This window comes from Harpegnathos saltator, unplaced genomic scaffold (genome assembly GCF_003227715.2).
Source record: "Harpegnathos saltator strain DR-91 unplaced genomic scaffold, Hsal_v8.6 scaffold101, whole genome shotgun sequence".
NCBI lineage: Eukaryota > Metazoa > Arthropoda > Insecta > Hymenoptera > Formicidae > Harpegnathos > Harpegnathos saltator.
The window spans coordinates 1,090,652-1,116,539 of record NW_020229875.1 but is presented as its reverse complement, the minus strand read 5'-3'; the positions used below and the strand labels follow the sequence as shown (position 1 = coordinate 1,116,539).

Genomic DNA, 25,888 nt, shown 5'->3' with positions numbered 1-25,888 from the left:
GTCAGCCCCCACTTGGTAATTGTACGTGTAATTGCATTTTTTATACTACCTGTTTGCATATAAACGAGTCCTTTTAATATTTATGTCGATTATGTATTTTCGCGTTCGCTCGAGCGAGTAAAAGCCTGCCTCGCCCGAATGTACGCCAATATTTTTTCTACTTAATATATTATGTTTAACAAATTTTGTATCCGAATGGTCGTTTATATTTTGTAACACGCTAGCTTTTATCATATCGTATTCATGAAACACTCTTTTCACTGCAACGCATTTTCGTATCGTAAAATTTCTCTTCTGATGTTATGTGTATATACGTTATGTATATGTATATAACTTACCTCTTTGCAACGAAAAAGATGTCTCTTGGATTTCTCTTTGTAAAATCTGTGAAAGACTTTCATTTGTCCTGAAAGGAGATATCGAGACTTATCCGTATCGATTCGAGTTTGTGCGAGTTTCTTCTAATTTTCTATCTGTCAGTTCGATACATACACACACACACACACACACACACACACAGACATTTTGTGCCGCGTCACAAATTTCATCCACAATATCGTCCTCATTAATGCCGCGCGCCTACGTCCGGAGAAACAGGTTTATTCAATCTTTCTCCAGGTTATTTCCTATTTCGAGCGATAACGAGATCATCCAATATCGCGCGAAAAAATCCGAGTGACCGAGTGGATTTATCGGTAGACGTGTGCATTTGGCGTAGCAGTCATCGAACGCGATCGAAATAGATTTTGGCGGAGTGGTTCCGATACCAATATGATTACATTGTCGTACGGTCAGTGGTCTGTAACGGATTTGCAGCAACTCGTGGTTGCTAATAAATATGCGATTAAACATGTCAAAATACTCCATCGGAAGTAAAATTGCCCGGTGGAATTTATGCATTGACATGTCATGCCGCGATGACTCCGATAATGCTCGAACAATGTTGCGATTTGCAGGTAACGTTGAAACACTCGACATCTCTCGGGACTGAATGTGAAATTAGCGAAACGCGCGCGAGATAATCGAGCGTGTTGAGGGAAAAAAGAAGCGAACGAAATGACGCGATTCCGAGTCGTGACAATCCTGAGCAAAAAATGCGCGGAATAAATATCGAAATGTACCTTCGAATCTCTCGATCGATTTCGCTTATCATCGTGATCTCGTGATCGGGAGGATATATAATCGACTTCACGCTGATCCTCGCATCCTACCAACACAGAAAGGTTATCTACTTGGGGCCAACTGCCAAAGCCACGCAAAAGCAAACCGTGTGTGAAATCAGATTTTGGAAGGCACGGTTCGACGCCCTGAAGAGTCGATTCTTACGCTTTTTTTCGTTTGTTTTTTTTTTCTTTTTTCTTACGCTCGGCGAGGACTCGGTGTTATCTCGCGAAGCAATTGGCTAGATCCGTCCGTAAAAATAACAATAGTCTCACGAACGAATCGGGGTCGGCGACACTGTGCGCTTCAATGGGGGAAGGGGGGGGCTTCCGGAGATATCTCGATTACGTTTCCTTCTTCCCATCGTTCACCGAATTCGTTCGCGTGTCAGACTCGCATTGCTTCTTCCGTCGTGTCGTATCGATCGAACAGAAGAATAGCAAAGTTAACGTTGGCGATAGTGTCACGGCCAATTTTCAATGTTCAACAATTAGCAGCTGCAGCCGCAGCGTGTTGTTGAGCCGATCTGCGATTGACGAGCTAAATGCGCTCATTAGCACGCTAAACTCGGTCTCTCTCGTGACGAAATATCGTAGGGGAAAAACCCAGGGGGTTCCCCAACGCGAGGTCAGCGCGAATACGGGGGAACCCCCGTTATTTTATTCCGTCATTCATCCTCTTGCGTTTTCTCCCTTTTTCTCCCGTAACGTTTCGTCCTCTTCGTCGATTCTTCTTCGTGGATGTCTCGCGAAAGGTGAAGGACACGCCGCGAATATCGTCACTGGGGGGGGGACCCGCTTGCGTAATTAGCGCGCACGTTACGGCAGCGACAAATAGATCGGGCCTACACCGCAAACCCGAGTGTGTTACTTTGACGCGTATGAAGCTGAAGCTTCCTTTATGCGTTTCTTGTTATTTGATGCATTTCGATGCATCGAAACGCGCGTTTAAACGACGTGATTGAACGACAACAAAATAACACACTCGGGTTTGCAGTGTAATTGTGCGATTCGATTTTCATCCGCCGCGAGCTGTTCTTCGGCCGTGTTCTCCGACGAATACAACCGCGCGGCGTCCGCTATCACGCCAGCGTTAAGCCGATGCTTACGACTCCAGAGATAGCGCGTTAGTGCGGCGGCAATAGAGGATACACGAAATTAGATTTAGCAATTCTCGCGGGGCGGCGCATAATGCAGTTTGTCCGCTGACAAGAGTTCGCCCTTTATCGCGGTTTATTAATTGCGATAAACACCGTGCGCGCTTTCCTCGTGGCCTCGATGCTCTCGACCCGCCGGAAATCTTATCGCGGACTTGCGATGACAATTGTTTGTGACACACAATCACAGCCGCGACACGTAATGATTCGTAATAATAATTATCAGCCGCCGTTGTAGTCGGAGCGTACAATTGTTAATCATTATTACAGCCATGGCGTATAATTATTAGCAATAATCATAACCATTTAGTAATAATCATTGAGTGATATCGATTTTCTAGCGGCGAGAGGTGTTAATTGCCGGAATTGTCAGGAGCCGCGCGGAAAAGTTGCAGCCGAGCGATCGAGTCAAGTGAACAATTAATGTCGATTGGACGTACCCAACAGTCAAATTGATCGTCGACGTTTATACATCAAACAAGGCTGCACCCCTCCCCCGTTCGCTTGTCAGTCTCGCCTAGCCTTTAATCCGGTTATCCGATATGGTAAGGCGATCCTGCAAGATCACGTCGCTCGCTGGGCGAAGGGTCGCGAAGGTCCGCCATCGGGTATTATCCATCTCGCGTGCCGTCTTAATTTGACGCCACGCAGCCACGCGGAGAACTGCCTTCTCGAGTGGAGCATTCTCCGCGAAGGACGGGGAGGAGGGGGGGGGGAGTGCGGGAAGAGAAGTGGGTGAGCGACGGGATCGCCGAAAATGTGGATATTCCACGGTGGCGGAATCATCCCCGGCGCGGTTCCTCATTAAAATAGTTAAGCTCTATTAAGAAGCGGCCAGGTCCGGGGCGCTCTCTAAAGCAACACGTTCTATTGTACATCAGCCAGAGCCCCCCCCTCCCCCCGCCGCGCTGCCGGGAGACGCTTGATAATAACGGCGGATATCACCCAGGAAGTTCAGCGTAACTGCAGCTGCGAGCTATATTACGTCGGCTTCGTTGATGGGCCCTTATGCCAGATTGCGGTGGGCGCTCGTTAAGATCGCAAAAGTTCCGTCAAGTATTTAAATTTTCGACGTGATGGAGTCCGCGCTCCTTCGACGCGATGGGATCTCGCGTCCCGCGCCGACGGACGTCGACGCTCTCAGCTCAAGCTGAACGCTTCTCGCTCGTCTCTCGATCCCGCACTCGCGGATTTTTACCTGTCGAGCGAGCTGCGGAGGCACATTGCGCTCACGCCGAATCTCTTTTACGATGGACGTTCGTACGGATGTCTCTCCACGCGTTTCGGCGATTTCTCATTCGCGTCGCGGTCGATCGCCGTTTCTCCGACCTCTCCCGCGAGTTGTTTCGTCGCACACGGAATGTTTCGTCGGCATCTGGCCTGATATGATTTCTCCAAGTCTGCTCAAGTCAATTCAAGTTAGAAGTGTAATGTTTCCCAGTACACTGCAAACCCGAGTGTGTTATTTCGACGCGTATAAGCTGAAGCTTCCTTTACGCGTATCTTGTCGTCTGAAATCACGTCGTTTAACGCGTGTTAAACGCGGTGTAAGTGACAGCGAAATGCATCAACGATTCTACGTGGGAGATCGGAAGTTTTCTCGATATTCCTCGCGGCCTTCATTGTGCGGCGGAATTTTTTCCCGACTTTTTATTCTATCGAGTCTTATGCTTGCTGTATGGATGAGATTTCCCCTGGCTGATATCATCAAAGTACAAGTATATCCGACTGCTACCGACTGCAAAAAGCGCGAGTCTCCGCAGCGTCCCTCTTTTCAGTCTAGACGGGGAAAGAGCCGCGTTTGAGATAAGAAAACTCATTTTTGGGATTTTCCATCGAAATCCCATCGGATAACCGGCTTCGGAACGAATTTGGGACTTGTAATCGGAATTTACGCTAGGAAAACCCCGGGAAATTTCGACACGGCCCGCCGATCGTTCAACTCGGCGAAAGCCCTCCGTTCGTGCCGAAGGGAGTTAAGCGCGATGAAGTGTCGGTAGCGTTCTCCAGCGGAAGCTGCGCCGGAAGACGCACCTGTACCGCGCCCGTGGAAACGTCGTCGCGACGGGAAACGCCGGTACCCCGGCGAAAAAAGGCCCCTTATCCTGCGCAGGCAGGAAGCCCGAGCGCGAGGCAACGGTCGCCTCGGAAACAATGTCGCGCGTGGCGTGTCGTCTGATAAAACGGCCGACACTTTTGTTGATAGCACCGAGTGTCGGGGCACGTCCTGACCACTTTGCAGTGCGCTCTCTCTCTCTCTCTCTCTCTCTCTCTCTCTCTCTCTCTCTCTCTCTCCCTCTCTCTCTCCTTGTCGTCTCGAGGGGGTGTCACGCGCGCGTCCCTGCCCGCCCACATCTGTAATTTCCGGATACCGTCGGCGCTATCGGCCGGTGAGATCTGCCGCGGTGGCTCGCTCGCAGGTGAGAGCGAGCCGCGAGCACACAGCAGCGTCGTGACTTGGTCGCGTTTGCCGCGTCGGGCCGTTACGTGCTGACGCGGGCCATCTTAACGCCGCGCTCGGAGATACGCTCTTTCAACAGAGATTCGCGGGCGCGCGCGCGCGCGGCGCCAATCTCGCTGATCTCGCTGCAGAGATCGCGCGATCACGGCTGTTCGCGCGATACGGCATGAACGAAACGCGCGACCATCCGAAAGCACGCGTGCGCACCCGCACGCGTGAATAACGTTTCGCGATCTCGCTCTCACACGGCTCTCCCAATTTGCCCGACAATTAGCCGGAGCTATTAGCGTTACATTTTAAACGTAACGCCGCGCCGTTTGAACAATCCCGCGCGATAACGAATCGCGAGAGCGCGGAAATTGCGAGTCCCCGAGTGATACGGGATTATTTACGCCGCGGTCGCGCAAATGGCAGTACGATGCAACATTAAAAACGGACGGCGTGCATTAATTAGAAACTAATTTCGCATGGAGTGATTCGCGGCCGTGGTATTAAAACGATGATTAATTTCGTCGTAGCGCTAATGGTTTTATCGTGCGCGCCGTCGCGCGCCGCGTCGCGCCGATGTATTATATCTTCGTAAAATACGCTGTCGGGCCGGCGTGTTTTGCGCCGCGCAGCGTTGATATGCTGACTGAAAGTTTGCGCGCGGTTTGCAAATCAACAATGTGCCGCCGCGTGGCGGCTTCTTGTTCGCCGGAGTTGTTCGTCGGGAACTTGGCGATCGCGCCGAGCCCGCCGAGCGCAAAGAATGTTTTATCTGCGGCCGCGCAGGTTGGTTTAACAAATAACGACGCGGTTAATATCGTAGCGTGACGTACCAGGTTTCGCGTGTACTTGCGGTCCAGCCGAACGTCGGGAGTTTCTTCTCGTCGCTCGAGTCTCCGTTTCGCGTTCGCGCTGCGAAGTGGAGAAAAGAGAGACACGCCGGCCGAAAGTGGTCATAATAACAACCTGTCGGGCGAGTCGGGCGATCGACAGGCGATCGATTGGCGACACGTAAGATTCGCCAGCAAGTTAGCGACGTATAGGCTCGCTGAATATTTTACAATAGCCTGCGGGATGTACATATAAGGGGGAGAGCCAGAGGGCGGGGGGTTACGTCATGATTTAGTGATATGTTGACGGAATATTCGATGCAGTAATTATAGGACGCGCGATTTGACGCAATGCGATCACGCTTGTGGCGCGATTAACTAGTTAGCATGAAAATTACACGTGCGTGCACACGTACGTGTGTAATTTATAGTTAGATCAGCGTTATCTATCATGCGCGATTTATCTATCGGCGGCGGTATCGTCGTCGTACCACCGGCCATTCCCTGCCGCAATGTGACTTCGATTGCGAATTAGTTACCGCGCGCGTACGAGAGATACACGCATCGGTTCTGCTATTAATATCGGGGATAATTAATATATATGAGTTTACGAATGTACCGCGGCATGTGCGCGGCCGAAATGACGGATGCGCGCGGGCTACCGTATAGGTTTTAGAGAATCCCTCTTCCCCCTTCCCCCCTCCCCACTCACCCCTCGCCCTCCTGTCACGGTGGAACTCTTTTGTTCGCACGGCGAAATTAATGGCGAATTGTGGTGTGCTTGATAATTATTTCTGCCGCGGCAAGTGAGATAGAGAGAGAGAGAGAGAGAGAGAGAGAGAGAGAGAGAGAGAGAGAGAGAGAGAGAGAGAGTGGAGGGGCGAAAGGAAGAGAGGGGGGGAGTTTTTGTGAGAATTGCATAAAGTCGCGACACCGCGAAATTGTTGGCTCTTCCGGACGAGCGCGCGTATGGCCTCTCTAATGATTTACAAACTTCCTTCCGCGGAAGGAGCTTCTCCTTCCGCCATGCCCATTTCTTCGGGGCTCATTCCGACTCGTTTAACAGGCCGTTCTCAAGACTTCCCGTGGACACTCGAAGCTCGAGAACAGCCGAGCTCTCTCTCTCTCTCTCTCTCTCTCTCTCTCTCTCTCTCTCTCTCGTCTGCGAGCGTGTTATTCGACGAACGTTCAGCCAGCAATTACTAGAATCTTGTTTCCGGAGGCGGGACTTTTTCTCATCTTTTTCGATCCCGCGGCTATCTCCGCGTGAAATATCCTCGTCTTCAGTGTTTGCTTAATCATTAACGACGCGGGTTACCGTTATCTCGTTAATATCCAAGGACAACGGCGGACGAAGGGACCCTCGGCACGGGCGCTCGATGGGATGTGGAAAGAATATTTGCGCAAAGAACGATCGCGCTCGATATGAACTTTGGCGATATCATTTCTTCCTCGGCGTCGCTCGCAGGATACACTCTCGGAGCGCCGCTGTCGTAAAGGTCGATGGCGCGATGGCGCCGGCCCCTTGGAGAGAAGATCGCGCGCGCTCTAATCTACATCAGCGCGTTACACATCGGCAAACGCGAAGTGCTTAGCGCGCCGGGGGATCCAATTTTTTCCGCTGTAATTGCCTTCGACTTTCCGATCGCACTCGGCGGCGGCGGCCGTTTAATTAAGAGGATTGGCTTACTACGTGCGTATCGGACGCACGCGTACGTGGCTCTAGTCTGCTTAATCCTCACGGTCGTGGATTTAGATGTACCAATTCCGTTCCTCTCGCACATGTGTGTTGCGCGCGCGTACGCGTACAAGTACGTGCTCACACGCGCGTAGACGAGCGCGAGCGACCTCCGCACGTGGTGCGTACGTGTGTGTGAATTTGATCCACCCTTCAAGTTCAGTACGTGGCAGGCGTCAGGCCGTGATCCGTTACTGGAGGATCATCCAGACGGTTAGGAACTTCTAATTACGACGAAGGTTACTCTCCGACGACCTGGCCGCGCGCGCGCGCGTCCGCACGCGATGGTGCGAAGTATCCGCCCTTATTTGAGCTGTGTACGTGAAATTTTCGCTCAAAAACACGAGACAAGAAATACAGAAACTTTGATCGAGGCTTGATTAGCGCGCCGTGAGATGCACACCGAGGCAGAGAGAGAGAGAGAGAGAGAGAGAGAGAGAAAAAGAGAGAGCGAGTGAGTAGGGGGAAGAGAGGGTGGGAAGGAAAGAGAGACGGGGAGAGAGAAAGTTGTTGATTGCTGCCAAACTCTCGACGCTCTGAATGTTTATGAAGTCGTCGGTCTCGTATTTCACGAGTTGGAACGTTGCTGCAGACGTGTGCTCTGCGGATCTTTTTAAAGTATCGTCTGGGGTGCGTAACTTTTCCGCGTGCATTGACAATTTCAGACTTTCAATTTGCGGCGTAACGTTTGCACTGCGTGTTTGCGGCCGGGCGGAGGGAGGGGATGCGACGTTTTACGCTTAACGAAATTATGTACGAAATTAGTCTCATAAAGAGAGACAGGCGGAGGCAGCGAGAGAGAGAGAGAGAGAGAGAGAGAGAGAGAGAGAGAGAGAGGGAGAGTGAGAGTTGAGAGTTAAATTAACTTATTCAGTGAAGTTTTCGAAGCGGGAAATTTCTTTAAGGAGGGAAGAATGCTCTCAAAGGGACTACATCGGACATAATAAAGGTTGGAATGTCAAAGCATTCTTTCGCGCGTGATAAGAACAAAGTTCGACCGCGATACCAATTTCCACAGAGAGAGAGAGAGAGAGAGAGAGAGAGAGAGAGAGAGAGAGAGAGAGAGAGAGAGAGAGAGAGAGAGAGAGAGAGAGAGAGAGAGAGGATCTCTATCATTCTCTCAATTTACTCCCTCTAATACCCTGCGAACGACGAAAATCGACCGGCGTGTCAGTGAAAATCTCGATATTCCGCAAACGTTCGAATAATAACGTTAATAATACCAATGGCATTCGCGTCACGCACTGAGAATTAAGACAAGGTCCCGGACAAAGGGACCTTTGTCGCGCCGTCCGCTGCAATTATGTCACGGTGCGTTGCGATATAGTCAGGCATTATTTAGCAATATAACATTACAAACATGTCGCGCGCTATTGTCGCGGCGCGCTAAGGTCGCGGGGATTAATAGCGCGTTGCAACTTTTCAGGCCGAGCCGGCGAGGATTGGCGCGCGTGCGCGCGCGAAAAATTCGCAACTTCGTTCGCCGGCCAATTAGTCCGCATCGCAAGTTTTATAATCCCGGCCATATTTTGTCGGCCGTATTAGAATACATTGGACGCGTTATGCGTGTTCACCGTCAATTAAGATCTCTCGGCTACTTCTCGCGGCCGAGAATTACTTCCTTCCTCCCCTCCTCCTCCTCCTCCGGACCCTCCTCGGCTAATCTCCTCTTGGCCCTCGGCCGTCGTACACGCGTCGCATGAAGAAATTAACGTGTAACACGCGCTGCGAGGGAAAAGAAAAAGAAGAGAGGAGAAGAAGAAGAAGAAGAAGAAGAAGAAGAAGAGGGGCAGAGGGAGGGGAAGAAAAACATAAATTATTGCCCCTCCGCTCTACCGTATCTCCGGGATTTAGTGGGCGGGGTGGACTTTAGCGGGTCGCGGAGCTTGCATAATGCGACTCGCATAAATTAGCACGGTTATCGCCATTATCGAGCACGTAAAGAAACAATCTAAGAAAGCTTTACGAGCTTCCGCTTTAGCTGCTTAGCAGCCAGAAAGAGAGAGAGAGAGAGGGGGGGAGGGGGGGGAGTGGAAGAGGGACAGAGAGATTTCAACGCTGTTACGCGCGATACAACACACCGCGGCGACTCTCTCCCGGCTCGCTCGAGCGTTATCGAACGCCGGGACGCGGTCATAGTTATGCATATTAATTGTAGCGCGACGCAATAGCGCGCGCCCACGCTGACGAATTCAACGCGCATTCAAGCTAATGCATCGAAACACGAGGCCGGGGGTAGTAGGGGCTGGAGGCGAGAAACTTGTCACGCGCGTGTAAATAAGGCGTAATGTATGGGGCTTTGCCGTGTGAGAGGCGCGCGCTCGCGCGCGCGCGGATTACCCCCGCGCGAGCCGCACGCACCCTCTTCCACCACGTAAATGGAATGCAAAGTACATTCGGGCGTAAATCATGCGATAGAAACGACGGGCCCGGGCCGTAATCCATTGGCCGCGGCCCGCCGCGCCGCGGCCGGCGTAAATCGCGAAGATTGTGACAATGATTCAACGCAGGTTTACGGCACTCCGTGTAATTAAGTCGTATCCGACGGGTATTACGCGGGACTCGTCCGAGCGACTGAGCGTATCAGCGCGCTCGCGCTGATGATGTGTAATCGGATCGTCACCCGGAGGAAGTCCTCCCTGCGATGGTGGCGGCGCTCTCGTCGTAAGTCTCCTCCGACGCGTTTGTACCTTTTTCCCTCCTGCCTTCCTTTTTTCTCACGCTTTAGTTCCGCTTCGGTTATCAATCCCGCTGGTGCAAATCTGTGCGGAGCGGCGGCGGCGGGGGTTAATTTTTCACCGCACGCGCGAAATTGCCACGAGCGCGTGATCCGTGACTGCGCAACTGCGCGCCGCGCGCCAATCTGTGTTCTGTGTCAGCGCGGTGAAAGGACATCGAGATGTCAAAGCGTTTTCGCGTTCAACGCTTTTTGATTTTTTTTTCCAGTTTCGTTGCGAATTCGCCGCGCGTAACGCGCGCATTTTCGTTTGTTACCTCCTCCCCCTCCTCCTCCTCCTCCTCCTCCTCCTCCTCCCCGCTCCCTCCCTCTCTCTTTTTTCGATTGTCGCTCGGCGTGTACGAATTTCTTAAATTCAGTTTATTCGCGCCGATTTGATTTCTCTTTATTGCGCGTAATCTCTCTTTGTTTCCGCGAGCGTAAATTGAATTGAATTAAAAGGACTGCGTCGAACTGCAATGTCACGATAGAAAAATTGACAACAGCACGTGCCGCGTACGCGTTCGACATCTGTCATTAGGACGAAGGAAATAACGTTCCAACGTGAAAACGCCTGAGAGTGACCAACGTTGCGGGTCACTTTCGCGGACTCGGCGACGACCTTTAGAATTCGATAAATCGGCGGGGCAAGCTTTTTACCCGATGATATCAGACATTAAAGTCTGCCGCGCGGCGGACCAAGTCGTCGGATAAGCCTGTCTTACGGCTGATCTTTTTTTTATGCCGCCCCCGTCGGGCCTTTATCTCTGCCGTTAACTTGTCTTCTCTTCTTTTCGTAACAGGTGGTGACGAACGAACTCGTGGGAAAGGAACTCGCGGAGCCACCCTGCGCGCGGAGTGAGTGCACGCACAATTTTTAATGTTGCGAACGTAACGACGCCGTAATTTATGAAGGCTTACCCTCGGCCGTCGAGGACTTTAACGAGAACATTAAAGCTGTTTCAACCCGCTGCGGCTCTCGAACGCGAATTACGTGTATCGCGGTTTGTTTTCTTTTTATTTTTTTTTTCTCTTTCTTTGAAGACTCGCGGGAGGATATTTTTTCGACGGTCGACATGCTTCCTCGTGCGAAACTCTTAAACCATGTTATTAAATTTACCGCTGTTCCGTAAAGTATATATAACGTTTCGCGAAGGTAATAATGAAACGTACTTTGCAGGAACAGTTTCCTGCTCCTTTCCTTTCTCATTTCCAACGTTCTCGCATGTTAAGAGTAAAGAGTTTCGCTTATCTCTTTCTCTTTCTCTCTCTCTCTCTCTCTCTCTCTCTCTCTCTTCACAACGATGTATGTTCTGTAGTACTGTAGGGTTCCGTCCGCGATATTATTTTTGCACCGAGCGGCCTTTCTTTCGTATAAATTAACGCATCGAGCGACGATTGTCTGTCGCAGTCTGTTCGGTCGTGTTGCACATTTAATCGTACTTATGTATATTACCGCTCGGAACTCACTTGAAATTCCACCGACGTCAACTTCCGCTTGCTTCTGCTACTTTTAAAGTAGCTTGAAATATGCGTCAGTTACCGCGAAATTTTTCTCTCATGTCCTACCATGTCCTTGCAATATATTTTCGTGATACGTCTGCGAAATTAAAGCTCCATCAACGAAGTCGAATTTCAATTTAAAGTTTCCTCGAAAATGTAGTCTTAACGTCATTAAGGCGGTCGAGATAAAAAATTTAACAAAGGCAAATCCTAACCGTACCCGTTCACGAAGAAGAGGGAGAAGAAGAAGAAGAAGAAGAAGAAGAAGAAGACGAAGGAGAAGAAGAAGAATAAAGCAGGGGAGGAGAAGCGAACTCAGCGTAGCGCTCGCGAAACCGTCAAGAAATTAACCCACTTGAAAGTACTATTACTACTACTAAGACTACTACTAGATGCAAATTACAATTCTTGCGTCTTTAACAAAGTATCGCAGTTTCGACCGGTACAACACGGCACGGCGGCGGCAGCGCGCGCGGCGCGCGAAGTTCCGAAAACAAACGCAGCTAACTGCTCGCTCGCTCGCCACATTTATTTTCGCTCGTATTCCACATTTATTTTTTGTTCTCAGCCTAATTTCTAACGGCCGCGGACTCCAAGCGCGTTCTTCCGACGGAAGAATAACATTGCGCTCCCGAGCCTGCCGGCTTTCTCCCGGGTTGCGGCGCATCTGTCGTGTCCCGTTACGCTGTTTTTGCGAATGAAAACGTCTCCTTGCACGGCAATAATATCGCTCGGTCGGATGACGGCGATTTATTATCGCCCAAAGTGTAACGCTAAGTGTTCCGAGTTAGCGCGCTCGCCCGCAACGCGGCGAAATTGAATCGACTGGAGTGTCGCGCATTTTGTAGATTCATATTTTATCGACGACCGTTTCATTTAGGAGCGTTGTAGACCGCCTGCGGATTAGTTGCCGAGTTATCGAGTTATTGCGTCCTGTGTCAACGACGATACGCAAGTTTGCAAGTAAACATTTTCGCGCGGCTGAGAGTGTACGATTTCGAGCTGCACGGGCGATAAGGCGAGCTACACGTCTGCTCCGTGGCAAACGAATATATCAGAAATTCGATATGACGGGCTCTCAGAGAGAGAGAGAGAGAGAGAGAGAGAGAGAGAGAGAGAGAGCGGCGCATTTGGATCGTCGACGCGCTCCCGACGACTCGCTGTTGACACAGTCATATCTCGCATCTGCTGTTCCCAAGCGGCGCAAATGGGCTAAATTATCAATCGCTTGCCATTAGCGATACGAACTTTTCCCACGAGGACGCGATCATATGCATACACGAAGACCCCGTCGTTCTCATAAGATTAACAGCACGCGCGACAATGCCTGCTGCATTTCGACGAGATGCCGCAAGCACGTTGGAGACACGCTAATAAACGCGAGCTAATAAGGACAGCTGTGCCGATTAAATGATCAGCATTATTAGGATTATTCAGTGACGTCTCGGAGGCGTTTCGCAATTATTCCCCCCCCCCTCCCCCCGTCACTTTTAACGTGAGCCTCTTTCTTTGTTAGTTATTCCCGTATCTTTCCAAATGGAAGATTTTTGGTTGATTTTTTGAGTTGGACGAAGGATCATCTCGCAGGACCTGCAAAGCGGGAGCAAAATTTCGACTCGAGTTTACGAATCACACGTTGACACGGACTCGTTATCCTTCCTCTTGTTCTTGTTTCTCCTGGAAGATGGCCCGGCGCTGTTGTGCGCCGCCTCCGCGTCATTCTTTATTTGCGGTCTCCTTTAATTAAACGTTACGGCGGCGGCGCAGTCTCCCTCATTACGCGATGCATCGTCGTCGGAACTCCCAGCCCGGGGAATAGCAGTTCAAATTGCATGCAGTTACGCAATTACAAGGGTTAAGACGTTATCCTTAACGAGGATCCTCAAACTGGTCATTTAGCTTCCGGCGAAACGTTAAAGGCGATGGCACGCGCCTTTTAGACCTTAAGGTGTTGACACAACGTCTCCCAGTCTCGTTTCGGGTCTCGGGAGCGTCTTCTTTTCGTTCGCGTCGCGATCTATGTGTGTGTCTGTGTTTTTCTCTTTCTCTGACTCCCGTTTCTTTTCTCGCCGTTGCTCGTCGACGTGTCGTCACCGGAAGTGCAGCACGGGTTGACCCACATGTAGCAACAATGCTCGCCGTCGTCTGGTCGCAACGACCACATCGACCGTGGCTGCAGCTAAAGTTGCCTAGTTGCAGCCTTGGCTTTTCGCTCGCTGCATCCGTCGCTTGTTTCTCTTTTTCGGCGTTTCCTCTCTTCTCTTGTTGCCGGTTTGTGTGCGGGTTTGTGCCTGTGTCGGCGGGCGAGGGTGCGTGTGTGTGTGTGTTTAGTTGCCCACGGGCTTTGCCGGCCGATAATTTCCAGCCATCCTTGCTTAAGCAGTTTCCGGCACCGCGCGCGCGAACGATTCTCCGCCGGTTGGCCGGGGCGATTTCTCAGCGAATCTTTTCCCGGATCGATCGATACGTGGCCGGAGGTGATATTCCGCTTGAAATTCAGTCGACCGCGTCTCCCTCCCTCCCTCCCTCTCTCTCTCTCTCTCTCTCTCTCTCTCTCTCTCTCTCTCCTTTTATCTCTCGCGCGGAAAATTCGGACGCGACTTGAGCGAGAGACTCGGCCGCGTTCGCGGAATTAAAATGCGCCGTATCGCTGCATCGCGCAGCGCTGCACTGCAACGACAGCCGCGGTATAACAAATACGCGAATTTGCATTGCGCGCCGCATTAATTAGATTGCATCGGCGCCGGCGACGGGGAACGCTATCGCAGCGTCTTCGACGCGAAGTGCACTCGAGTCAAGTCTCGCGCGCGCCGTATCGCTCGCCGCGACTTCGTGTGTACGTTGCGAGAAAGTTTCGCGAGAGTGCTGCCCCGCGAGCTCCCCTGCGTTTCTTCAAAGTTCGAGCCCTTTCAAGCTATATAACTCGTCGATTCGTTTCTTATTCGAGGAAGCGCGCAAATCTATCGACGCTTGCGGAAGGCGCGCGCGTTTGTTGCGGATCGTCAGCGATATAAACTGCGTGAGAACGAAGCACGCGCGCGCGCACACACAGACCGTTTGCGCTCGCGGGACCGCGCGAAAGAGCGTCGAGCAGATTTTGGCACGGTAAATTAGCCGTTCGATGTGATAGCCCGCTTTACACGCGATGCGTCGAGTGAAACGCGCGCGCGCGATCTGATTTTATTGCGCCACCGAGTCGCAAAATACATCGCCTGCCGAAATCTGAAACTAACGCGATAATCCGGCGAATCTGTGCGCTTCTCTGTGCAACACAAATTAGCCGCCGGTTATTGCTTGGCTGTGAACTTCTAATAATGCAGCCGCGTCGCGCATTTAGGAAATGAGAAACTATAATTTCGAGTTTAGGCGTTTCGTTATACCGGTGCGAAAGTTTCATTTGGAAACCCGTCGCCGGCTTTAACATCCCATTCTGCCGATTTGCATAATCAGAAAATCCATTCTTAATAACTTATAAAGCAGCTGCGACCGGTGAGAGAAATGGAAAATACAACCGCGTTCTCTCCTCTTTGCCGATATTAAAGATTTATTTTTGCCAAATACACACGCACACGCACAGCGAGTCTCTCCGCGTGTTTCCATCGTCATTATTGCCGTCAGCGACAGAAAACGTGGTCGCCGCAGATTCCGACGCTCTCCGGATTATTTATCGGTTTCATTATTTCTCGATTTAGCCTTCGTTATTTATTATTCGTATTGATCCGTATTAATCTGGTTATTGATTTGCCATTTTCCTGCAAAGGCGCGCCCACACACCCAAACCCGGAGGCATAACAAGTCGTAGAGTACGATACACACAGTTCCCTCATTACGACCCGACGTTAAATTTACTTTCCTGCGTCTTTGGCTCTCGACCAGGATCGCGGATGGACGTTTCGAGTAACAAAGGCGTCCTCGGGAAGATTCTGCTGACGGCGCCAGCTTTCTCGGCTCGAGTCTCATCGCCTTTACAATCGCCGTTTCCTTTCTTTTTTTTTTCTTTCTCCGTCTATTCGCCGAGTGGGAGATACACACACACATGTGTGTATACATGCATACATATATATAATTTAAAAGACGACGCGATCTCTCGATATACACGCGCTGATAACATCGCTCGGGATCGACTGCAGAGATGTGTAAGCCGACTCTCGACTTCATGCTCGATCTCCCCTATGATGGCGAAGCTCTCAAGGTACAACGAATACGCACCGGCGAGGCGTCAGTAAATTTACCGGCACGTAAGTACGAGCGGCTTTAGCCGGGCCCAGGATTCAGCACTCGTAAAGCAGACACGACCGATTTCGTTATCTCCGCGGCAATCCTCCGCCTCATCCGGGGAAGAGAGAGAGAGAGAGAGAGAGAGAGAGAGAGAGAGAGAGAGAGAGAGAGAGAGAGAGAGAGAGAGAGAGAGAGCGCCTCGCCTCGGCTCGCCGGGCGTCTTATCAGTCGTACTTCACGCGTTTGTATGTATGTCGTCGAATTAAATTCCAGATAATGCGCCGTAAATTTGCTCTATCCTTGCCGTACGTACGTCCGTATGTACGGCACCGTCCGCCTTGCCGCTCATTCGCCCGGCGAATTTATCGTCCGCATTAATTTGACATTTAATTTTCCGCGACGCGCGCGTATCCCCGACGCTGCGCCGTAATTCGCCGTGATGCGCCCGGGAGTGAAACGTTGCGCTTCAGAATTATATTCGCGGCGCGATTTCGTCGCCGACAATTTGTTTGTCGTGCAATTTCGTCCTGTCGCGTCACCGGGGTATAATTGGCCGGAACTGCCACGCGCGCGCGCGCTCTTCCGCGTCCTGAATCCTCCCCACCGCCGCCGCCGCCGCCGAAGGCCGATCGCGGTGGAGGCTGACGCTTTCGTTTATTGGGATCCTCCTCGAGTGTTTTTAGATATCGACCGATCGCCGCGATTGGGCTCTCGAGCACGCGGGAATATTTATGAGTGTCATTTGGCATCGCTGTGTGTGAATATTGGAGGATATTAGCGGCCAGCCGCGGGCCTGACCGTATCTCGCTCGGCCATTCGCGTCTCCTCGCGATTCGCGCGGGTTTAAGCACCGACGACGACGCACCGTTGTTGATGTTTTCCCCTTTGCCGTGCAGATAGATATAAATGTTTGGGCGCTCAGAGAGTATGATAAAATATTCACTCATGTTTACTTGACCAAAATGTCTCCACGTTTTTGTCACGTGTTAGACGTGTACAGTGAAGAATATCATTAGAGACATTCTCGTGAAAGTGCATTTCTGCAGGTACCTCATCCACGCTGATTTGACGGAAAGTTTACTGACTGGGAGGATTACCCAGCATCGACATTTTTCGCGAAATCTCGCATAAGAATCCCTCGTCGCTTCACTCTCACGTCGTCCCCGTGACCCGAGTATGATGCTGAGAGAGCTTCGAGCGCAGCGCGCGAGCAAGTGGATCGTGTCTACAGAATTGCAAGTTCATCCTCTTTATGCCGTCACGTAGATTTCTCCTTTTTTCATTCCCGCCGTGCGAGACGTCTTGGAACAAGGCTGTCTAAACATCATGAATTCAACGAGCGCGCGGGAGTGTCGGCCGACGCGAGCGCGCGCGCTATTTCAGAAGACATCGCCTCACCGCTTTCGGGAACTTTGTTAACGTTGCGTTTAATGGCGCGCTGATAGACGCGTTGTAGAGAAGGAAGGAAATTAATCGATCTCTACCCCGCGCCGATTCGAAAGCGTCGCCGCCCTTCTCTCGAAATCCACGCACGTATCCGCACGTGCATGTGACACACGACTGGCTCTTCGGCGCCGCCGTCGCAATCGGCCGATTGTCATTTTAATTAGGTTTTTAAGCGTAAACGAGCGTTTCCTACCCTGCCGCTGTCCTCCTCTCGCTCGGTTGCGCCATCGAAACTGGCCCTCGGTCGGTTGCCTCGCTGTAAAAAAGGAGGGAAAAAAGGCAGGAACAGAGGAAAAAATGAACGGCAAAGCATAGGGGGGACGAAGTTGAAGCTGTGTAAACGCAATCCGCTGATACTCTCGCGGCGAGCCCGAAGCTCCTCCTCGGTGCGGATTCACCGACCGGAACTCGCTCCCGATGAAGGCACGTCTCTGTGAAACGATCACCGCGATTCGAAACGTGACTCGAGAACCGAGGAACCTGTCGATAGGAGCTACTCGCCCGACGTTCTTTAAATTTTCGATACTTCTCGGACGTTGATGCGCTTGCCGCTTAATCTCTCCTGACGTGACGGAACTGATGCGGCCGCATTCGCTACGTGCGCGCGAGAGAATGCCACGCGATTGAGAAAAATACTGTGTGTGTGTGTGTGTTTCTGTGTGTGTCAGCGTGCCGCCGCGTGAGTGTATATTCGTGAGCGTGTTACGCGCTGGAATTTGGAATGTCCGGACTGATTAAAACGCGAACAAGATACTTAAATACCGTCGGTAATAACGTTCCGCTTGATTGCAGCACTCCCTTCGCAAACGACCCGGCAAGGCACGATGATTGGAGAGATGTAAAGTTAATAAATAAATTGTCGGGTAGAGTAAGTGGTCATTAAGAGGGAGAAATTGCGAGAGAAAGAGAGAGAGAGAGGGGGGGGGGAGCGGGGAAGAGGGAGAGAGAAATATCAATGAGGAACGATGAGAGATTACACTCGTAAGTTGTTTCATCATCTTCCCTTTGCGAGCGCGGCGGCGTAATTTATGCAAGATAAATTACGTGTAGGACTTTCGCCGCGATTAAAAATACGGTCGGGACTTATTTAGCGGGAATTCGCGCCGCGTGCGAATAAATTTCGCGCTGTTACAGCGGCGGTTCTCTTCAGCAGCGGGAAATTCAGCGTTGCACTATATAAAGCTTTAGTTGAAAGGCACTCCATGGCTCGTAAATAACGGCGTTATAATCCGCGGGAAACAAGAGTGAGAAGTAAAAACGATGTCGGGGGATGGATTTCGCTCTGGCACAGCCAAGACTTTCGCGTATTATTTACGGCATCGCGCCCCACGCCTGCGGGGAGTATTTTTTTCCTCCGGTTACACGCTGTTTCTCGTTGATCTCTAACCTGCAGCTCCTCCCTCCCTTCCTCCCTCCCTCCCTCCCTCCCTCCCTCCTTCCCTCCGCGCTGCCCTCCCGTGAGCGAACAAGTCGCGCCACCGTCGCGCGTTTTTCATCCTTCTGATCTCGCTCCTCCTCATCGGACGTCGCGTCAAATCTTACTTTGTCACATCTTTTAGAATAAATGACGAAGCAACGAGGGCGAAACGAGAGAAACGAGCGTCTCGAGCTTGACGGGAGAAAGGGAGGGAAGTTAATGGTTCTCGCATCTGAGTCGCGATATGGGGTGGATCCGGGTGTAACGTATGTGGCTACTTCGTGCAAATGAAGCAGCTGGAGCGAAGAGAGCGAACGATATAATAAAAGGGGGCCTAAAACTCGTTTCTGCGGCACGAACAGCGCGTAATTGGAGATCGGCCGGGAAACGGAGATGGTCGAGAATATAGAATATAATTAACATTGGTAATAAGGAGGGAAATAATAGCGAGAATAATAATTAAGTGTAAGACGCACTCGTTAGCCGGCGATATCATCTCATTTCTGCCGTAACGTGGAGCGAGTTCTTCATCAATATCTAGTTTTCCGGGTTCGATCATCCTTAAATTGAATTGTTGTTGAAGGAATCCATGAAGAAAGCGGTTCCGCAGAAATATACTCGATGATGGAATCGCCTGGAAGACGAAGGCAAGAAAGGGGTGGGAGAGAGAGAGAGAGAGAGAGGGAGAGAGAGAGAGTAGTGGAGGAGAGGAAATGGCAGCATGGCAGCGATATTAAATTACACTGCAGATGGGAACTCTCCTCCGGCCGGAGCCTAAAAGACTGCCGTTCCTGGGATGATATTTCTCACGAAGATGCGATTTTACGGCATAAGATTAATATCTCTTTGATTATCGATAAGATGCAAGACGCGTCATTATTACGCGGGGTTGAGTTGAAATCCGGGGACTTATTCGCAGAGTACAATAAATATTGGCCTGTCTTATCTCTCTCTCTCTCTCTCTCTCTCTCTCTCTCTCTCTCTCTCTCTCCTTCGAAACGAAATTGCTTTCGATTCGATACGTTCGCGCGCGGCTTTCGTTGTAAGTAGTACATTGGCTTTCGCGTATATACCGACGGTAAAGTAATTTGATACGATAATTCCCACAGGAGATATCCGCGTGAGGCATACCCCTCGTCCTCGTTCTCTCGCTGTTTCAAGGAATAAGCACTCTCTCACTGCACAACCCTCTCGGTGACATCACTATCGAAACGTTAAAAAGATTATCGATCAGGAGCGATCGCATTCAGCCGAACGCAAATAGCAGTCCGAACTGAAAGTTTTCATTCGGTTTATATCCCTGGAGGCGGCGTAAGGCATCCGGAAAAGAACCCACATCCAAAGACACAATGAACCCGAAAAGGAGCTGAAGACCGGCTTCAAAACCATCCACGAACTGGGTCACGCTCGTTAGGCGCGTTCGATTGATTTACAGCTCATTCCACGTATTCCGTTTCCCGCCCCTTTCTCGTCGTCACTATCTTTCTGTTGTGTTCGTTTTTTTCTTTTCTTTTTTTTTTTCTCCCCCCGGGGAGCAAAGAATTGGCTCGTGCTCTCCGTTAGCCGGCGCTTCCGATATGAGCGAACGGAGAAATCCAATAGCGACGTGGCGTCGTGCTTTTTTCCAGGCGATATATTAAGATTTCCCCATTTCGTCCGGAATTTAATATCTCATTTCTTTTTTTGCGCCTTCGCCGCCGACTGTTTTACGCGGTGAACGGGCGTGCATTAGCTCACTGAGGAAAAACCCGAGGCGCTCTTCGGCTTTACGAAATACGATTACAAGCTGCCTTTCGTCGGGCGCTGCCGCTCAATTTTTCATCGCCGATTTCCTCTTGATGCTCGCAGCTATACGTTGCGCACAATGTCACCGTAGAAAGCGCGCGGTGGGCAAAGTTTCCGCGATAATTCCTACACGGAGACGTTCGCGCATCAAAAGGGCTAAACTGCTGCTTCCACGAGCACACGAACGCGCCATCGCAAAATACACGAGCCCGGGGCTCTCGGCCGGAGTCCTCTTGTAATTTGTTTTAATGGCTTCGCGGAGTTTTGACGGACGACAGAGTTTACGCGTGCACTCGTAAGTGTACAAGACCGCAAACCGAGTTCCCGTGTAACGAATCCATCGGCATCGACGTTTCGCCGGCGCTACCGCAGGTGCCGGGCGAACTTTAGTTTCGCGCACGTTCCGGGCGTAACGTTAAAGTAGCCGCGATTAATGCGAGGCCCAGTCATTTTTCACGCTAGCATCTCGCCAGGGTCGCGCCCGGGGTGTACGCGGGTCGCTGTTGCGCGAACCTTGCAATTTATAATGTCGCCGACGACGATGGACACGGGGGTAGAATGTAGTCGCGTCAAATTTTCCGAGGCGGCTTTACGTGTTGAAACGATGGGAGCTCGATTCGTTCGAGCGAATTCGCCCGACCATCCGAGTCTTTCTTTCTTCTCTCTTTCTTTCTTCTCTCTCTCTCTCTCTCTCTCTCTCTCTCTCTCTCTCTCTTTATTATAGGGAACAATTGGGGATCTCGGAGGATAATTCGTTAATGCTTTTTGCGCTACTGTGTGTCCCGAGACTTTTTCAGCAGCATTTTTATTCGTTGTTGCAGAGCGCAACGGTAAACTCGCGGATATTAAATTGCTCCTGCAATTTAAGCGCCTTAAGAGCCGCAATTACGTAAATTCAGGTGACTGTAGCTTTCTTCGGTCACATTCGAAACTTTGCGCGATAAAATAGCAAGGCCGCCGAAAGTTCTCTAGAGCCGCCGCCTGGCGAACTTGGCAAATTCACCCCCGGAAACGCGGATAATTTCCGCGCGAGCCTCCCGACCGTGGGAATTCAAATTTGGGATTGTTTCTCGCGGAAGATTTATTTGTGGTGGCTTTATTGTCTCGCCTCATATCGCGGCAGCTGACGGGACACACGCCCGCGTCGGGAGACGTGGAAGACCTCCGTCGAAAAATGCGATTCTGTTATCGCTCATCTGTCACCATTTTTTACACTCTCCCTGAGCGCGTGATGCAAACTTTCCCAACTTTCACTCTCGCAGTGGTATTATTCTACAGCGACAGTTAACAGCATCGCGTTCGTTAGACAGTAGAGACACCGGTAGAAGCGCGTCCTTACTTACCATTTGTTTGTTGAATTTCCATTTACCGGTTCTTCAAAATCTTCTCTCACGAGTCGCCTGCAATTAGCTTCTGAAGCCGGAGCTGCGTCTTGGCATCAGAATCGTGCGCGCGACAATGTTTGAAAAGTTAAATTTCTTTTTTCTAAAGCATTAGCTGCGAAAAAGAGAGAATTACTCATCACGCAGGTCGGTCCCCCCACAAAAACGTTTTCCAACTTTACGCAAGTTTCAAAGTCAACGTAATAAATAATTCAGCGAGCGCAGGCGCAAAGTCCGATTTTGAGATTCACTTATCGGCACGAAACTCGGCTTATCATGCTTCGTGTGGAAAGTAAAATGTGCATAAAATACTTGTGTTACCCAACGCGATATATTAGATGAATATTTTCCCCGCCGCTGCGGACGGAGATCAAATATTTACGAGCGGATTAAAAGCGCAATTTAAAAGGAGAATTTAAAAATTATGCAAATGTGACCGTTACATTTATGACGGCCAACGCGCCAAGAGATAAGCATCGTCAGTTTAATAACTGTTTCTAGATAACCCGATTTAGGGCCAACAATCGGCCGATGATACTCTTTACGCGGATAATACGCGCTCGTTTCAAAGTCCGTTGCGAATTCGAGCTCGTCACGTTATATCGCAGTTAATATCGACACTTGTATGTGACGTAACATCTGACCCGGCGACGCTCGTGTGATCCTTCATTCAGCGGACGTTTTCGTTCTCGAGCTGCGAACAACGTCGACACAATTTCTCGCGTCAAATAGTCGGCGCGTCGGACGCGTAACTGAAAAGACCTTGTCGCCTCGACCGTCGCTTTGAACCTCCGTATATATCATATTTGACTAAATTGAATTGAACGTGAGGTGAAGCTCGCTCGTGAAACTTACATTCGCCCGTTCGAGTCCGCTCGAGACGAGAGTTCCCAAGTTCGTCGTTTTAATAATTAAAAAACTTGGAACTTATATATCGCGGGAGAGTTAGAGAGAGAGAGAGAGAGAGGAGAGAGAGTCGGGCACGCGTGCGAGAGAGGGAGGGCATTATTAAGCGGCAGTATCGATTTTTATTAGCCATTTTTCTCGATGCTACACATTATTGATTCTACATTTCGATGCGCTGTGCCATCGCGCTGAATTCCCCGAGTGTAATACGGCTATAATTTATCGCATCTACGTTCTGCGAATTCTACGGACATTTATATTGCTCGCTATTACTTCAATAAAGGAAGTCAGCCTCCGTGGCTAATGCGGAGTTTAAATATTCCGGAGCACTCGCTGTCGATCGCGATTTACCGGGGGCCGCTTTAAAGTGAAATATTTGCGCCGTTGAATTCGTAATTGCAGAAAGTATCTCCATTGCGGTGTTTTTGATTAAATGCGCGGGATCGAGCGATGTCGGTGAGATGGCTGTAATGAATACCGGGCATCAATAATGCGCGAGGTGATATCAGGCCTACGCTTCTCCTCTCGCGATTGGTACGCACCTTCGACCTGTGACGCTGATCGATCTGTCATTTATCGCGTTAATTCTGTCGTATCACTCGGGGCTCGTATCATCCCGCCGGAACAAACCGCAGCGGCGGCGACGACCGCGTCGTAAAATATCGCGTTCTCCATAAGAAGCGCGCTTTTATGCGTAGTCACATGTCGGGCCTTAAAGCCGACATTACGTTACGCGGCTGTACAGTTCGCCGCGGGCGCGCGCGCGCATCGTGTGCTCGCGTGCGTTTGACGAAAAAAAGGGGCGAGGGGAAAAAGGAAGAAGAGAGTGAAAAGAGGAAGGAGGAGGGACACGAGCAATGCTGTTCACGCACGCTTCACAATAAAGTGTCGCGCGCGTTGCTTAAATGCTCCGCGCATAGCTTTTCCGCCTGTATAAGTATCGCATTAACATGACAAAGTAGCGAGAGTCAATGGCGAGAGAGAGAGAGAGAGAGAGAGAGAGAGAGAGAGAGAGAGAGAGAGAGAGAGAGAGAGAGAGAGAGAGCGAGAGAGAGAGAGAGAGAGCGAGAGGGAGAGAGAGAGAGAGAGTGAGAGAAAGCGAGGGGAGAGCGACGAGAGCGCACTTTTTCTAGCGCGCGCTTCCCCGCGTTATACGCGGGGAAATAACAGATGCGTTCGCGCGCGACTCTACGTACTTGAAAACTCATTATTGGCAAATAACGCGCGCCGGTAAACACACAGCGGCGGTCCCCGAACATTGCAATTACAGCTCATTGATATTCACCCGTCAACTACCGTCCCGGCGACATTTGTTAATTAGTCTCGCGATGCGGCGTGGCCACGCGTAATTTTTATCGCCGTTCCCACGGCGTTCCGTTTGATCGTACATTCGCGCTCGTACGTTTGTCAAAGCGCGACGCAATCGCGAGAAAAGGGGAACTTACATTTTCACGAGGTTTATTCTCTTCCTTTCGCTGCTCCCGCTCCCCCCCCTCCTTCTCCCTTCCTCCCCCTCTCACTCGCCCTCTCTCCTCTCTCTCACTCGCCCTCTCTCCTCTCTCTCTCTCTCTCTCTCTCTCTCTCTCTCTCTCTCTCTCTACGCTCAGTGTTTTCATAGTCGCGCGTTTCCGCGCTCTGCCGCTCCGCGGGCGTGTAGTGTCTACTTCTTTTTATTCCCTCCGCCGTTTATTTTTTGCCCACTTAAAGGGAACTTAAAACTCCGCCGGGCCCGACGGAGTTCACAGGCGGTCGCGTGTAATCCCTATGCATGAATTTAATTTATAACGTTCCCCTCTTCGCGCCCCGCCCTCCCCCCCCCCACTTCCTCCCAGCCTCTCCGTCGTCGGGGCGATACTTTGCGCGCGATCGGCGCGATTTTCCGCGGAATCGGTTATTTTTTTCTTTTTTTTTTCTTTTTTTTTTTTGAATCTCGCGTAACGCGCGTTGTAGCGTTGAATTTCATTAGCGCGGCATGCATGTAATTTCTCACGACTTCGTTTATTACTCCGCGTGCGCTCGCGCACGACGCTGGAATTTAACGAGTCTGACCGACGCAATTACTTCATCCGTTCGGCTCGGTATCGGTGTTATTTTTTCTTGTCCCTTTTTCTTCTCGAATAATAATTTAACCCAAGCTTCCCTCGTTAATTAACCCACCTGCTGTGGACACGCGGGCTTCAATACAGCGCGGTGTACAGCGCGCGTCACCCAAAGCCGGCTGGAATTTTCAGGCGGCGGTGTGCGCCAGGCATTATTGAGTCGCACTTTTTGGGATTTTAGCGGATCCGCCAAATTGGCACGGTCCAATTAGCAATGTCGACGGTCCGGCTATAAATGAGTAGTTACGCGCGGGGGACAAATGATCGGCGAAGTGCCGTTTGAGTTAAAATTAAACTAACATATCGGTGCTTCGGATCTGTTTGCCGGGCGTTACCGCGCGAGTTGCCGCGCGAATAATGTGATTAATGTTCCACCGGCGGCACGGAAAAAGCAGACTTGGCACTCTGCGCGTGATACTCTCGACTAATTTATTTTATGCATTTTCTAGCGCGTGCGCGCGCTCTCTCTCTCTCTCTCTCTCTCTCGCGAACTCGCAGTTACACGCTCGTTCGCCCGCGTTAATTTCGAATAAATTTATCCGCCGTGTTTTCAATCGCAAAATGTAAGAGCGTGAAATGTCTCGTGCTACTCTTCCGCACAGTCATGCCAGCACACCGAGCGAGAAGGAGAGATAAATTGAGAGAGGGGATGAGTTACATTATCGTAAACAACGAGATGTATACACATTCCGTTGTCGACGGTGACTCGCAGCCGCGCAATCGCGATAATGAGAGGTTCCGGGACATTATTCACGCGATTGTGACTTCAAACTTTGCACGATATTGAATTAAAAGCGCGGCGGAGAGTTTGGTCGCGAGAGCGCGACGAGGGAAGGCCTTGAGAGAAAGGGAGAGAGAGAGAGGCAGACAGACAGACAAAGAAATCGCGCGACAAATGCACGTTCTCGTAAATCCTCCGGAAAACATGCGATATTATCCTTTTTTTCGCGCTCCTACTTCCCTCCCCCTCCCTCTCTCTCTCACTCTCTCTCTCTCTCTCTCTCTCTCTCTCTCTCTCTTCCGCCAGAGCAACTTTCCGCGAGGCGGAAATAAAAGTCTCATAACGAGCGAAGTTAGACGGT

At 50.7% G+C, this 25,888-nt stretch overlaps 1 protein-coding gene across 8 annotated transcripts in view; it reads left to right on the top strand.

Moving 5' to 3' along the window:
* LOC105182426 (TWiK family of potassium channels protein 18) overlaps positions 1-25,888 on the top strand; it is a 297,075-nt gene that overhangs the window by 145,344 nt on the left and 125,843 nt on the right. For 6 of the 8 annotated variants that reach the window (XM_025298469.1, XM_025298468.1, XM_025298458.1 and 3 more), the window contains one exon: positions 10,854-10,908. The exons of the other annotated variants lie outside the window; for them this stretch is intronic. The gene's annotated coding sequence lies outside the window, so the exon portion shown is untranslated. The remainder of the gene's footprint in view (positions 1-10,853; positions 10,909-25,888) is intronic. 8 annotated transcript variants of the gene reach the window in all.